This window comes from Hyaena hyaena, unplaced genomic scaffold (genome assembly GCF_003009895.1).
Source record: "Hyaena hyaena isolate Hyena2069 unplaced genomic scaffold, ASM300989v1 scaffold_597, whole genome shotgun sequence".
Classification (NCBI taxonomy): Eukaryota; Metazoa; Chordata; class Mammalia; order Carnivora; family Hyaenidae; genus Hyaena; species Hyaena hyaena.
This window is the reverse complement of record NW_024081231.1, coordinates 418,446-432,253: the sequence shown is the minus strand read 5'-3', so window position 1 is coordinate 432,253 and position 13,808 is coordinate 418,446. Positions and strand designations below refer to the sequence as shown.

Sequence of the window (13,808 nt, the reverse complement as noted above, 5' to 3'; positions counted from 1 at the left end):
AACATCATGCTTTTTATATAGCATACTTTGAAGATCTTTCTTTCCCTATTAATGTATGATGAGCTTCTTCATTCTTCTTAGCAACTGTATAGAAATTTCACTGTGCGAACATACTGTACTTCTTTTACAAGTTTCCTTGCCTACATGAATTTAATATAGTCTCAGCTTTTGCTGTAACACCACAATGAATGTGTGTGTGTGTGTGTGTGTGTGTGTGTGTGTGTGTGATTTGTTCAAGTAAAAGTATAGCCGTTGAATAAATTTCCAAAAGTAGAATTGTTAAGGCAAAGGGCATGTGATTGATCATTATGGTAGTATTTGTATAATTTCTTTCCATAGTGTTATACCAATTTATACTCCCTCTAGGAATGAATGAAAATATGTGCTTTCCCATACATATAGCAATAATGTGTTCATACTTTTTACTTGATTGTTAAACCAAAGGTTTTAGCCCTATTTTATGTAAATACTGAGATGCAGGAATGATGAAATATCCCATGAATTATAGTTTATAGTATTCATAACATAATGCCACATCTACCATTCTGTGTCACCTACCACATAATACGTTGTTATATTCTTGTACCTCTTCTGAGTTATTAAAACATAAAGTAACATTAACTTAATGGTAGGAGTAAATAACCATGCAAACAGATTATAAGGAAGTAGTATTCCTGGATATATGCTGAAATATATACAGAGTTTAGTTCCCAATAAGATTTCATTTCACACAAGTAAGTAAAATTTTGGTAATTTTATAAAATGGTTTTAAGTCAACTAGCCATTTATCTTTACAAAAAAAAAAAGATACAGTATGATCCATACCACACTTCTTTCAAGGAAATTAACGCCAAGTAGATCAAAGATTTACACATTTTAAAAAAACCACATTAAAAAATATATATATACTTGCAACATTTATTAAAAAAAACAAAGGGAGAGTACTGTGCATATATATACACACATCCCATATGAACATGCCAATACAATGAGTTGGAAATGAAATTTAGAAAGTGGTAATAGAAGTTAACTTGTGGTTACCTAAGAGATGAAGAGTCAATGTTTGAGTATTAGGGAATGAAGGAATTAAGGTTACTTTTGAAAATATGCTAGGGCAATATCAATTCACAGAAAAATTGGTAGGAGGGTACAGAGACCCCTGCCCATGCGCAGGCCTCCGGCATTAGCAGCCTCCCTTCCCAGAGTGCTACATTTGTTACATTTGATGAACCTGCATTGACACATCATAATCACCCAAAGTCCATACTTTATATTAGGGTTCACCCTTGGCATTGTGCATTTTGTGAGTTTGGACAAATGTATGATAACATGTTTCAATTACTTTAATACCATACAGAGTATTTTCAGCGCCCTAAAAATCCCCTATGTTCTGCCGTTTTTTTTTTCTCCCCACTCCCAATCCTCTGGCACCATTGCTCTTTTCACAGCCTCCATAGTTTTGCCTTTTCCAGAATGTCATATAATCCAAATCATGCAGCATGTAACCTTTTCAGATTGGCTTTTTTCTTTTTTACACATTTGCAATGTGCATTTATGGTTCTTCTGTGTCTTTCTGTGTTTTGATAGCTCATTTCTTTTTAGTGCTGAGTAATATTTCATTGTCCGGATGTACCATAGTTGATCCATTCAGGTACAGAAGGGCATCTTGCCTGCTTCCAAGTTTTGACAATAATGAATAAAGCTATTATAAACATCCATGTTCATATTCTTTATGTGGACATAAGTTTTCAACTTTTTTGGGGTCAGTACCAAGGAGTGCTATTGTTGAACTATATGGTAAGAGTTGGTGTCTTTTTGTAAGAAACTGCCAAACTGTCATCGAAAGCTGCTGTACCATTTTGCATTCCCATTGGCAGTTCATTACCAATCCTAGCACTCCACATCCTCTCCAGCATTTGCTGTTGTACATGTTCCACATTTTGGCTGTTCCAGTAGATATGCATTGGGATATCATTGTTTTTATTTGTATTTCCTTGATGGCATATTATATGAAGTATCTTTCAATATGTTCTATATCGTCTTTGGTGAGATGTCTTTTAAGGTCTTTTGCCCATTTCTGAATCATGTTTGTTTTCTCATTGTGAGTTTTAAGAGTTCTTTATATATTTCAGGTAATAGTCCTGTCAGATATCTTTCATGATTATTTTCTCCCAGTCTGTGGCTTGTCTTCTGATTCTCTTGATGTTGTCTCTCACAGAGAAGTTTTTAATTGTAATAAAGCCCATCTTATCAATTATTAATTTCATGAGTTGTGTTTTTGGTATTGTATCTAAAAAAAAATCATTGTACCGAAGGTCATCTAGATTTCCTCCTATATGTTATCTTCTAGGAATTTTATAGCGTTTTATTTTACATGTAGGTCTGTGATCCATATTGAGTTAACTTTTGTGAAGGGTGTAAGGTCTGTGTTTAGATACACTTTTTTTGCATATGAAAGTCCAGTTGTTGAAGCGCCATTTGCTGAAGAGACTATCTTTGCTCCATTTTATTGTCTTTGTTCCTTTGTCAAAGAATGAGAAAGAATGAAATCTGGCCATGTGTAGCAACATGGATGGATCTTGAGGGTGTTATGCTGAGCAAAATAAGTCAGGCAGAGAAGGACAGTTACCATATGTTTGCACATATAGGAGGATTAGGAGGAACTTAACGGAGGACCGTGGGGGAGAAGAAGAGGGGAAATAGTGGGGGAGAGGGAGGGAGGCACCTGAAGAGACTCTTAAACACTGAGAACAAACTGAGGGTTGATGGGTTTTGGGGAGAGGGGAAGGGGGGTGATGGGCATGGAGGAGGGCACTTGTGGGGATGAGCACTGGGTGTTATATGGAGACCAACTTGACAATAAACTATTAAAAAAAAGATGAGTGGACTATATTTATGTGGGTTATTTCTCGGCTTAATATTTTATTGATCTTATCTTATACTAATACCACACTGTCCTGGTTATTGTAGCTTTATAGTAAGTCTTGAAGTCAGGTACCATCAGTCTTCCTACTTTGTTCTTCAATATTGTGTTGACTATTCTGGATCTTTTGCTTCTTCTTAGAAATTTTAGAATCAGTTTGTCATTGTCCATAAAATAAATCCTGTTGCTGGGATTTAATTGGGATTTCACTGAATCTATAGGTCAACTTAGGAAGAACTGATATCTTTACAATTTGAGTCTGTCTATCTGTGAACATGGAATATTTTCTCCATTGACCTAGTTTTTCTTTGATTTTGTTCATCAGTGTTTTGTCATTTTCCTCAAATTGATCTTATATGTCTTTCATTAGGTTTATACCTTAGTATTTCATTTCAGGGATACTATTGTAAATAGTATTATGTTTTAAATTTCAAATTCCACTTGTTCATTGATGGTATAGAGGAAAGAAGTTGACCTTTGTATATAACCCAGTATCCAACAACCTTGTTTATACTTACTAGTTTCAGGACATAAATATATTTTTTGTTTTTCATGTCTATTCTTTCAGATTTTCTACATATATGATCTTGTCATCTATTAATAAAGACAGGTGTGTGTGTGTGTGTGTGTGTGTGTGTGTGTGTGTTTACTTCTTTCCCAATCTGCATAACTTTTCTTTTTCTTCATCTTCTTGCATTAGCAAAGATCCAAAATGATACAGAAAAAGAATGGTGACGGTGTCTGGGTGGCTTAGTCAGTTAAACATCTGACTCTTGATTTCAGCTCAAGTCATGATCTCACAGTTTGTGAGATTAAGCCCCACATTGGGCTCTGAGCTAAGTGTAGAGCCTGCTTGGGATTCTCTTTCTCTCAATCTCTCTCTCTCTCTCCTCTCTGCCTCTCCCCTGCTTGTTTGCTTGCTTACTCTCTCCATCTCTCTCAAAATAAACAAACACTAAAAAAAAAAAAAAAAGGAGGAAAGGAATGGTGAGAGGAGATACCCTAAGTGGGAAAGCTTCAAGTTTCTCACTGTTAAGAATGATATTAGCTATAAATTTTTGTGTCAGGTGTAGAAAGTTTCCCTCTATTCCTGTTATTCTGAGAATTTTTTCATGAATAGGTATTAGATTTTGTCGAGTGCTTTTTGTTATCCATTGATGTGATCATGCAGTTTTTCTTTTTTAATCTGTTAATATGATGGTGCACATTAGTTGAATTTTAAATGTTAAACCAACCATACATACCTGGTATGAATCTCACTTGTTTGTGGTGTAAGATTCTTTTTATACATTATTGGATTTGTTTTCTGAATATTTTGTTGGAAGTTTTTCCATCTGTGGTAATAAGTGATATTGATCTGTAGTTTTCTTGTAATTATTTGCTACTCTTGGTATTAAAATGTTCCGATCTCATGAGTTAGGAAGTACTCCCTCTGCTTTTATCCTTTGAAAGAGATTGTAGAAAGTTGGTATAATTTCTTCCTTATAAATAAATTCACCTATGAACTCATCTGGGCATGGTGTTTTATGTTTTGGGGCTGGAGAGTTTAAATTATTGATTGAATTTCTTTTAAAAATCTAGATTTATTTATATTATCTATTCTTGCATGAGTTTGGGCAGATTGTCTCTTTTAAGGAATTGGTCTGTTTCACCTATAGGTTCTCAAATTTGTGGTATTTTTTTCTTATTCTTTTTATTTCTATGGGATAAATGTGATGGAAATAGTGATGCCTCTTCTTTCGCTTCCAATATTAGTAATTTGTGCCCTGTCTCTTTCTCTTAGTTACCCTGTCTAGAGTCTCTTCAATTTTACTGATCTTTATTGAGAAATAGCTTTTGGCTTCACTGATTTTTTTTCTCTGTTGATTCCCTATTTTCACTTCCATTGATATCTGCTCTGTATCTCACTATTTCTTTTCTAACGCTTACTTTGTATTTAATTTGCTTCTCTTTTTCTAGTTTCCTAAGGTAGAAAGTTAGATTACTGATTTTTTGATCTTCCTTCTTTGCTAATATATGCATTCAGTACTATTTCCTTGTAAGCAGTGTTTTCCCAGCATCCCAGAAATTTTGATAAGTGGTGTTATTTTTACTTAGTTCAAAGTATTTCTTAATTTCTCTTGATATTTCTCCTTTGACTCCTATGTTATTTAGAAGTGTATTATTTTATATCCACATATTGGGGATTTTCAATTTAGCTTTCTATTGTTTTCTAGTTTAATTCCCATTGTAGTCTGAGGACAGGCGTTGTATGTCCTATTCTTTTAAATTTGTAAGATATCATTTATGGCCCAGAAGGTTGTCCATCTTGGTGAGTGTTCTGTGTGAGCTCGAGAAGATTGTGTTTTGCTGTTGGATGAAGTAGTCTATTGATATCTGTTATATCCAGTTCATTGATGGTGTTGAATACAACTCCATCCTTACTGATTTTCTGCCACTGAATCTGTCCATTTTTGATAGAGGGTTTTTGAAGTCTCTAGCTGTTATAGCAGATACATCTATTTATCTTTGTAGTTCTACACTTTTGCCTAATGTAGTTTGATGCTCTGTTGTTTTGTACGTACATGTTAATGATTGCTATGTCTTCTTGGAAAATTGATCCCATCATCATTATAAATGCCCTTGTTTATTCCTAATTACTTTCCTTGCTTTGAAGTCTGCTCTGTCTGAAATTAATATAGCTATTCCTGGGTCTTTTAATTACTAGCAGCATGGTTTATTTTTGTCCACCCATTTACTTGTAATCTATATATGTCTTTATATTTAAAGTAGATTCTTTGTAAATAACATATAGTTGGGTCACTGTATTTTAGTGTACTCTAAAAATCTCTCCATATATTTAGACCATTGATATTCAAAGTGATTTTGATATAATTGAGTTAATATTTACCGTATTTGTTACTGTTTTCTATTTGTTGCTCCTGTTCTTTGTTCCTATTTTTCATCCACTCTTTTTCTCCCTTTTTGGGGTTTTCGTATTTTATATAATTCTATTTTCTTTGTTTCTTAGCATATTAGTTATGTATTTTTTTCTTTTATGTAGTGTGTACCCTAGAGTTTGTAATATATATTCACAACTAATACAAGTCTGCTTTCAAGTAACACTGTACCACTTTGCTGGTAGTATAAGTACCTTTTAAATTACAAAATAATCCTAATTTTCCTCCTTTTCATCTTTTATGTTATTATTGTTATTGATTTCACTTATGTATAAGCATAGATTTATGTGCATATATATATAGACATAAGTACATATATAAGCATGCATAATACATTGTTGCTACTATTATTTTGAACAAACTGCTATCTGTTAGATTATTTAAGAATAAAAAAATAAAAGCTTTTATTTTACCTTCACTAATTCCTTCTTCAATCCTTTTTCTTTATGTAGATCATGAAACTTACTCTTCACTGTAAACCTTTTCCAACTCTTTTACTTGTTCTACATACATGTATAAACTTTTAAAAAGTCAATAATAGTGTCCTCTTTTGGTCCAAAAAATATGAGTCCAGGTGTTTCCTTCTTATTGCATTCTTTCCAAAGGGACTGATTTCTCCAAAGGATGGAGTGTTGTGCTATTTTTGCCTGGTATTTACATTGAGGTTAACTCTGTTGGTTAGAGTGTACTGGTAATGACACCAGTGACATGGGTTTTATTTCCATGTGGTTCAGTTAACTTTGCTTTTCCACTGCCACAGACTGCTCCCATAATTATGTCTAAAATGTGTTCCTGGCCCAAGGGAGACCTGATGAAGCAAAGTGCAAATCCATCACCATGTGGGAAAATGGACACCCAAATGTTCACCCGACTGATGGGAGAAGGGGGTGATTGAGGGGTACTATCATAGTGGAATCTCTAAGTTCACATCTTAAACAGATTTGTATTATTTATGATATAAAGTTCAAGGTACCTGATTTAATGTTTTGGTTTTAAAAGGTTTAAAGTCAGTTACAGGCAAGGAGATTCAGTTTATAGGCCAATCTTGAAATATTAACCAAGGTTACGTTTTGAAAAAAAAAAAAAAAAATGACTCATGCTTAGCCCTTCCCAGTTATATAATATTTACTTATCCAAATGCTTTACTAAGTTTAAAATATCTCAGCTGTATATTTGACATTGCATATAACAAATATTTGATTATGTATTTTATTGAAAATGAAGACTTTAGTGTGGAAATTTGTGATCTTAGTCTTTACAGTATCATCATATGTCTCCAGTATCCTCAGATCATGGTTCAGCAAGCTCTTAAGTCTCAGAAACCAGAATAGTTTAGTTTTTGACAAAAATTTATAATATACATTCATTAACTGATATTCATTAGGTGTTGACTGGGTTCCAGGTTCTTTGTTGAATAAGTGCACAGAGACACTTTACAGTCCCCAAAGAGCCCTGATGCAATGAGGGAGGCAGGGCAGATAAATAAGGAGACCGTTTATATTTTTTTAAAATAGTGTGAAAGTGGTATGTTAAATTAGCCACGCACAGAGTAGTGACTATGAGACAGTTACAAAGGAAATCTAACTCCAGATGGACAAGTAAGAGCTAGCCAGGGTAAATGAGGTAGATGGGGTACCCTAGGCAGAAAAAAACAAACTTGGACATAGAAGTTGAAGGGAGCATACTACATTGTAGATCAGCAAAGAGTTGTGTTTTTTTATTATTTAAATTATATATTTATTTTTTTAATAGTTTATTGTCATGTTGGTTTCCATACGACACCCAGTGCTCATCCCCACAAGTTTTTAATATGATTAGAATTTAGAATATGAAAAGGGATGGTGAAAAATAAGACTGGAAAATTAAACAGAGCTCTTAAAGGGAATGTAGATTTTAGGCTGAAATCATCGGGAATTGATTAAGGTATTTTGAGCAGCATTAGGTTGTTGTTGGAAATGGAGATATGAAATAAGGTGTAATTTCTGTTGTGTAAAGTTCAATTTTACGTTAGTAGGAAGGCTAGAATTAGAGTCCTTAATTCAGCCAGTATTTACTGAGTACCCTCTTTGTGCCTGGCACTGCTCTGGATGCCCGAGATACCTAGTGACCTGAACAAACAAAATCCATGTTTTCATGATGCTTATATTCTCGTGGAGGGTGAAGGGAAAAAGATCATCAACAGTTAAAAGATACAGAGGTAATATTCTGTAGGTCAAAAAGGACTAAGAAGAAATCAAAACAGTGTGAGTTGGAAGGAACAGATGTGTGTACTGTGTTAGATCCTTTTAGATCAGGGAAGTCGTTTCTAATATGAGCAGAGACCTAAATGAAGTGAAGGATTGAATGGAAAGTTCATTCCAGCCAGAAGGATCCGTCTTGGTGAAGACACTGAGGCAGAGTTAATGGCATAGAGAAGCAAGTAGGGCTGGAGCGAAGACTGCAGGGAGGAGAGCTTTAATAGAGCACAGAGGGAGCCAGTGGAAGTGTTGAAGGAAGCGTTGCATATGTGAGGACAGGGCTTAAAAATGAGATCGACTCATGCTCGCTTCGGCAGCACATATACTAAAATTGGAACGATACAGAGAAGATTAGCATGGCCCCTGCGCAAGGATGACACGCAAATTCGTGAAGCGTTCCATATTTTTGAACTTCCCTATGACCCAGCAATAGCACTGCTAGGAATTTACCCAAGGGATACAGAAATGCTGAGGCACAGGGGCACATGTACCCCAGTGTTCATAGCAGCACTCTCAACAATAGCTAAAACATGGAAAGAGCCTAAGTGTCCATCAACAGATGAATGGATCAAGAAGATGTGGTTTATGTATACCATGGAATACTACATGGCAATGAGAAACCATGAAATCTGGCCATGTGTAGCAACATGGATGGACCTTGAGGGTGTTATGCTGAGCGAAATAAGTCAGGCAGAGAAGGACAAATATCATATGTTTGCACGTATAGGAGGATTAGGAGGAACTTGACGGAGGAACAAGGGGGAGAAGAAGGGCGGAAATGGTGGGGGAAAGGGAGAGAGGCAAACCATGAGAGACTCTTGAATGCTGACAAAAACTGAGGACTGATGGATGTGGGGGGGGATGGGCATGGAGGAGGGCACTTGTGGGGATGAGCACTGAGTGTGATGTGGAAACTAATTTGACAATAAACTATTTGTTAAAAAAAAATGAGATCGACTCTGGGAGGAGGGAGAAATGCTATAGGACTAGCAATCCTTCCCATGTGTCTTTTGCTGTTGTTGCTCACTGTCTCCTTCCTCCTCTTTCTCTAGTTTTCTGTTATTTTGGTTATCCTGTAACTGGTCATATTTATTATGCAATTTAAATTTTTTCTTAGTATATAGTTATTTTCTTTAGAGCACCTATATATTATGAAAATGAACTATATCTGTTTGTATTTAGATATAGCCTTTGATATTGATAAATATGTATATCAGTACTAAAGTAAGGTAAAGTATAGGGAGTGAAGATTAAAGACAAGAGTGTAAGTAGTGTTATAGATCTTTTTAGATCAGAAAAGTCCTCTCTGATAACATGGCATTCGAACAGAAATCATGTATATGTATACACACGCACATACACAAGTACATATACACATGTTTATGTGTATATATGTGTGTGTTACACATATATATAACAACATTGTGTCCAAGAGTCATATATATGGTCTCCACACATATTCACATATGAAAATGCTGGGAAAAGAGGTCATTGTTTGAGAGTAGAACCTTTGAGTCTGTTACAAACTTGTACACTTACCTAAACCTTATGGATTAGATTGCAAGTGTAGGACATTCTGTTTCCCAAAGATCACAGTGTCTACTTTAGGGAATCTAAACAGTGAGCATTTTCCTTTCCTTTCTCTGTTTTATGAGGCTAAACTTCCTCTAGCCTGTCAGTTATGATTACGTGTACAGTTACCAGCTAATGCAAATAAGAAAAACTGCTGACAGAAATAAGGGTTTTAAAGAGACTACCAGAAGTATGGTGGCAACATGAAATTGATTCAGTCAGTGTGCCGGGCAAGTTCACAGAGACTGGATTCTTTGAATATATCTACAAGTCACCACCATCCACATCTTTTACATTTTACGGTCCCATATTTCAGTCAAAATGCTATAGATCTATAAGCAAAAAAAAAAAAGACAAAATGCCTCTGTCACTGTTTCATGATCAACCCTAATGGGAAAAGAAAAGTTAATTAAAATCTATGAAAATGAATCGAGTAACCTTTTAAGATAGGCAGTACAATGTAGCCAGTGTTAATATGACAATTTGTTAATGGACTAGGCAGTTGTAATTCGATTTAAAAATAACTTGAAACTTTTTTATGTTTAACAAAACTTACTAATTAAAGGAAGCAATGACCTATATGTGAGACTCCATGAAAACCATTTGCCATCTGAATATAACACCAAAGAAAACACTCAATTAAGATTTTTCTTTTCATGCTATCGTCTTACACTGGAAACTCTTTTGGTTTACTCTTATTTTTCTGATGCCAGTTAGTTGAGTATTCTCTAATCCCTTCTATTTGAATGAGACACACATTTTAAGTTCTCACTAATAGTAAAGGACTAAAACCCCTAAAATCCCAATCCTACCTATTCATGAACTGGGTCTGGTATACTCAGATGCCCTGTAGAATGTTTGTCTAATGACTTGTTTGAGGGAGAGCTGTTCTTTGAAGACATTCTTGGTCTTTCTTTTTTTCTTTCTTTCTTTTGCCTTGACATTGACAAGGAAAGAAACTGATCTGGCTAATAAAAATATTTGTGTTATTTAATCTATGTGTAAAAGTCCAGTTTGTGCTGTTTTTCTACTTCCAGATGAAACAGTTGATTTAATTTATTTATTGGAATTTAAAAAGGACTCTGAATAAGAAGATAGAGAAGAATTCTTATAATTGTGAGGATTTGAAGAACAAAAAGGGAAGATTTGTAATTATCTAAAGTGCATTTACCCTGGATGTAAAAGAAAACAGATAGATATTAGAGGAGAATGAGAATGAATTTGTCCACATGTTCATTATCTATAAACAATCCTAACAATATGAATAATTACTTAAACTCAGGGAAGAATCTGTTTGGGTTTCTAAAAAGCTTCTGGGCGATGATTGTCATCCTTATTAATTCTGGATAATTGTTACTCCTACAGATTGAGCCACTCAACTAAGAGACAACAACTGATATGTAGAGACCTTGCAATAATCTACAAAAGTACAGTGCTTAAAGTTTCAGTGCTGGAAGGATCTTCGCAGTAATCTAGGCTAGTCCCATTATTTTACTGATGTGATCATTGTGGCTAAGAAAGATTAAGTGGTCATTTTTATAGATCTGTTAGCTAACTAAATAGCAGAGAAAGAATTAGAGCCTATGTCTCCTGATTGTCATTCTGGTGTTTTCCACTACAATGAGTAAACCGTACTGTTTGAATGGATTTGGTAGAACCTTGGCCATAAATTTGAACATTACCGATTGGCTTGTAATGGGTCATGGGTTTTGCCATTTTTATCCTAATTGTCAGGTTATCCCAATCATAGATATGGCTAGATTCTTCTGACTTTTGTCAGAGGATAACTACTTTTGTGTTTGGTTTGTTTTGGTCTTTTTTAAAAGAGCTTTTTTTAAAAAAAAATGTTTTTAACTAATCTCTACATGGGATTTGAACCCACAACCCTGAGATTAAGAATTATATGTTCCATCGACTAAGCTATCCAGTTACCCCAGAGGATAACTACTTTTGGAATAGGAAGTCTCAATTATTTCAGAAATATTAGAAAGGGATAAAATATAGAAAAATAGTATAAAATTTAATGAAGTAAATTGTAGTTCTAGCTTCAGAATAATTATTTTGAAATGCTGCTATTATTTCCCTATATTGTATCATCTGGTTTGTCACCTAATGTTCCTCTCTTGAGGGACATGTATCAAGTCTCTGATGTTTCTAAATCGGCCTAAGATAGTGAGCTGTTAACCTCTCCAGCTGGTATATAGATGTGAAGACTAGAATACAGCAAAGTGGGAGTAACCATGTCTTCTCTCTCTCTCAACCACTTATTCTATGAATGTTTATAAGAAATTTGGCTTTATTGTTTTCTTACAAATCCCTTTACTCAGTAATGTTTCTTTAGCATATACAATATTCTGAGCTAAAGCTCCTGAACATGGTACTTATCAAAGAGTTTGAATTTGGTTACAGGTCCAAATGTATAACAATTAACTATAATAGAATAAATAATAATGTACTCTGTGTACACGAAACCAAAGCAATATCTCCAGGAATATGATTGGTGTTTGGACACAGGATGGCTTGTGAAAGTCTACAGAGGACATTTGTTAAGCTGGGATTTGAAGAATGGTTAGATATTTTCTAATTAGTGAAGTTCAGGAAGAACATTACAGATAATGTAAGAAGATATTGAAGTGATGATAAAAGATAATGATCTTGGAAGTAAACTGTGGGAGAGATCCTTTATAAATAATGTATTAACGAGTTTGGACTTTATCTTAGCATGAGAAATACATCTACATTTTACTATTCTCCCCTGCCCATACATCCATGGAAGACATCAAAACTGAATTTAAGACCTTCTACTGAGCTCAGGCCTATCCCTAGAGTACATACACACTCTAGAAAGTCATGACCAATCAGTCACTTGCGGCAGCACAGATAGAATCTAATACTCTTAATAAGAACATCCGTGAGCAAAGAGTGACTTGAGTATATGTTCTGGATTCATCACTCTGGGCAGTCTAGGGGAGAAGGGTGAGTGATAAGACACTGAGCGTAGAGAACACAGGCAGGACACTATTGTGGTAATTCAGATGAGAATTTCAGAACACATTTTTGAAATGGAATTTATGGAACTCATTGAAGGTACCATTGCTTTTCTGAAAGTTTTAGTAACAACTTTTCTCCCCATGGCATCCATTTTTAATTAATAAAAACTGCATAGTATGTTTCACAGCACTCTGCTACATTGATTCCCATAAATTCAGGTCAACAAAGGACTTAATTTCTAGTTTACAAGATATGGGAGGGGCAGGGAATAATAACTTAGAGTCCCTGTCTTCAGAACAGAATATAGTATCAAAGAAAAAACTGGTCTTTATCCTATCAATGTGTGGTTATGCCTAATTATAGCTCTCTTGCAGGGCTCTCTAATCATCAACACAATTTATATTCATAATTAATAATAATTATTATATCTGTACAGGTGTGATGAAATAATAATTACTACTAATTGAAAAAGCTATGTACATTATTTCAAATAATCAGTATAACAGTTCTATAATGTTGGCATTTTTGTCCCCATTTTAGAGTGAAGGAAAGAGAAATAGGTGGATAAGGTTATATTTCCAAGTGATTCTGACACTGAAGCTCATGCTGTATATTCTTCAGCATATCCAAGGGGTTTTTTTGCTTTTTTATTTCTTTTATTTTAGTAGTCGTACAGTGTCAAGCCATATACTTTGCTTTAGAAATATGGGATAGTTGTCTAGAAAAGCGAAGATGGCTGTGTGGGCTAGGGCAGCTGCAATGAGGATGGACAGAAAAGGGCAGATGTTGAGATACTGATCTCAAAAGTAACTAATTAATCAATTCACTTTAATATCCATCTTATTTATCTAAAGCTATTCTGAATTCTTATGTTTTAAACTTTTATTTAAATTTCAGTTAGTTAACATATAGTATAGTATTAGTTTCAGCTCTACAATACAGTGATTCAACACTTCCATACATCACCTGGTGCTCATCACAAGTTAAGTGTACTCCTTAATCCCTATCACCTATTTTACCACTGCCCCCCCCCCCCCCCCCCCCCCCGGTAACCAACAGTTTGTTCTTCATAGTTAAGAGTCTGTCTCTTGGTTTACCTTCCTCTTTTTTTTTTTTTTTTTTGAATCACCTTTGCTCATTTTTTTT

General features: G+C 34.7%; 1 protein-coding gene and 1 non-coding gene across 7 annotated transcripts in view; both read left to right on the top strand.

Annotated features, from left to right (window-relative positions):
- Positions 1-13,808, top strand: part of CEP128 (centrosomal protein 128) — a 408,652-nt gene that overhangs the window by 285,644 nt on the left and 109,200 nt on the right. The gene's annotated exons all lie outside the window — the stretch shown is intronic.
- LOC120248627 lies at positions 8,401-8,507 on the top strand. Its single transcript, XR_005532626.1, has one exon. It is a non-coding gene; the product is annotated as a U6 spliceosomal RNA (small nuclear RNA).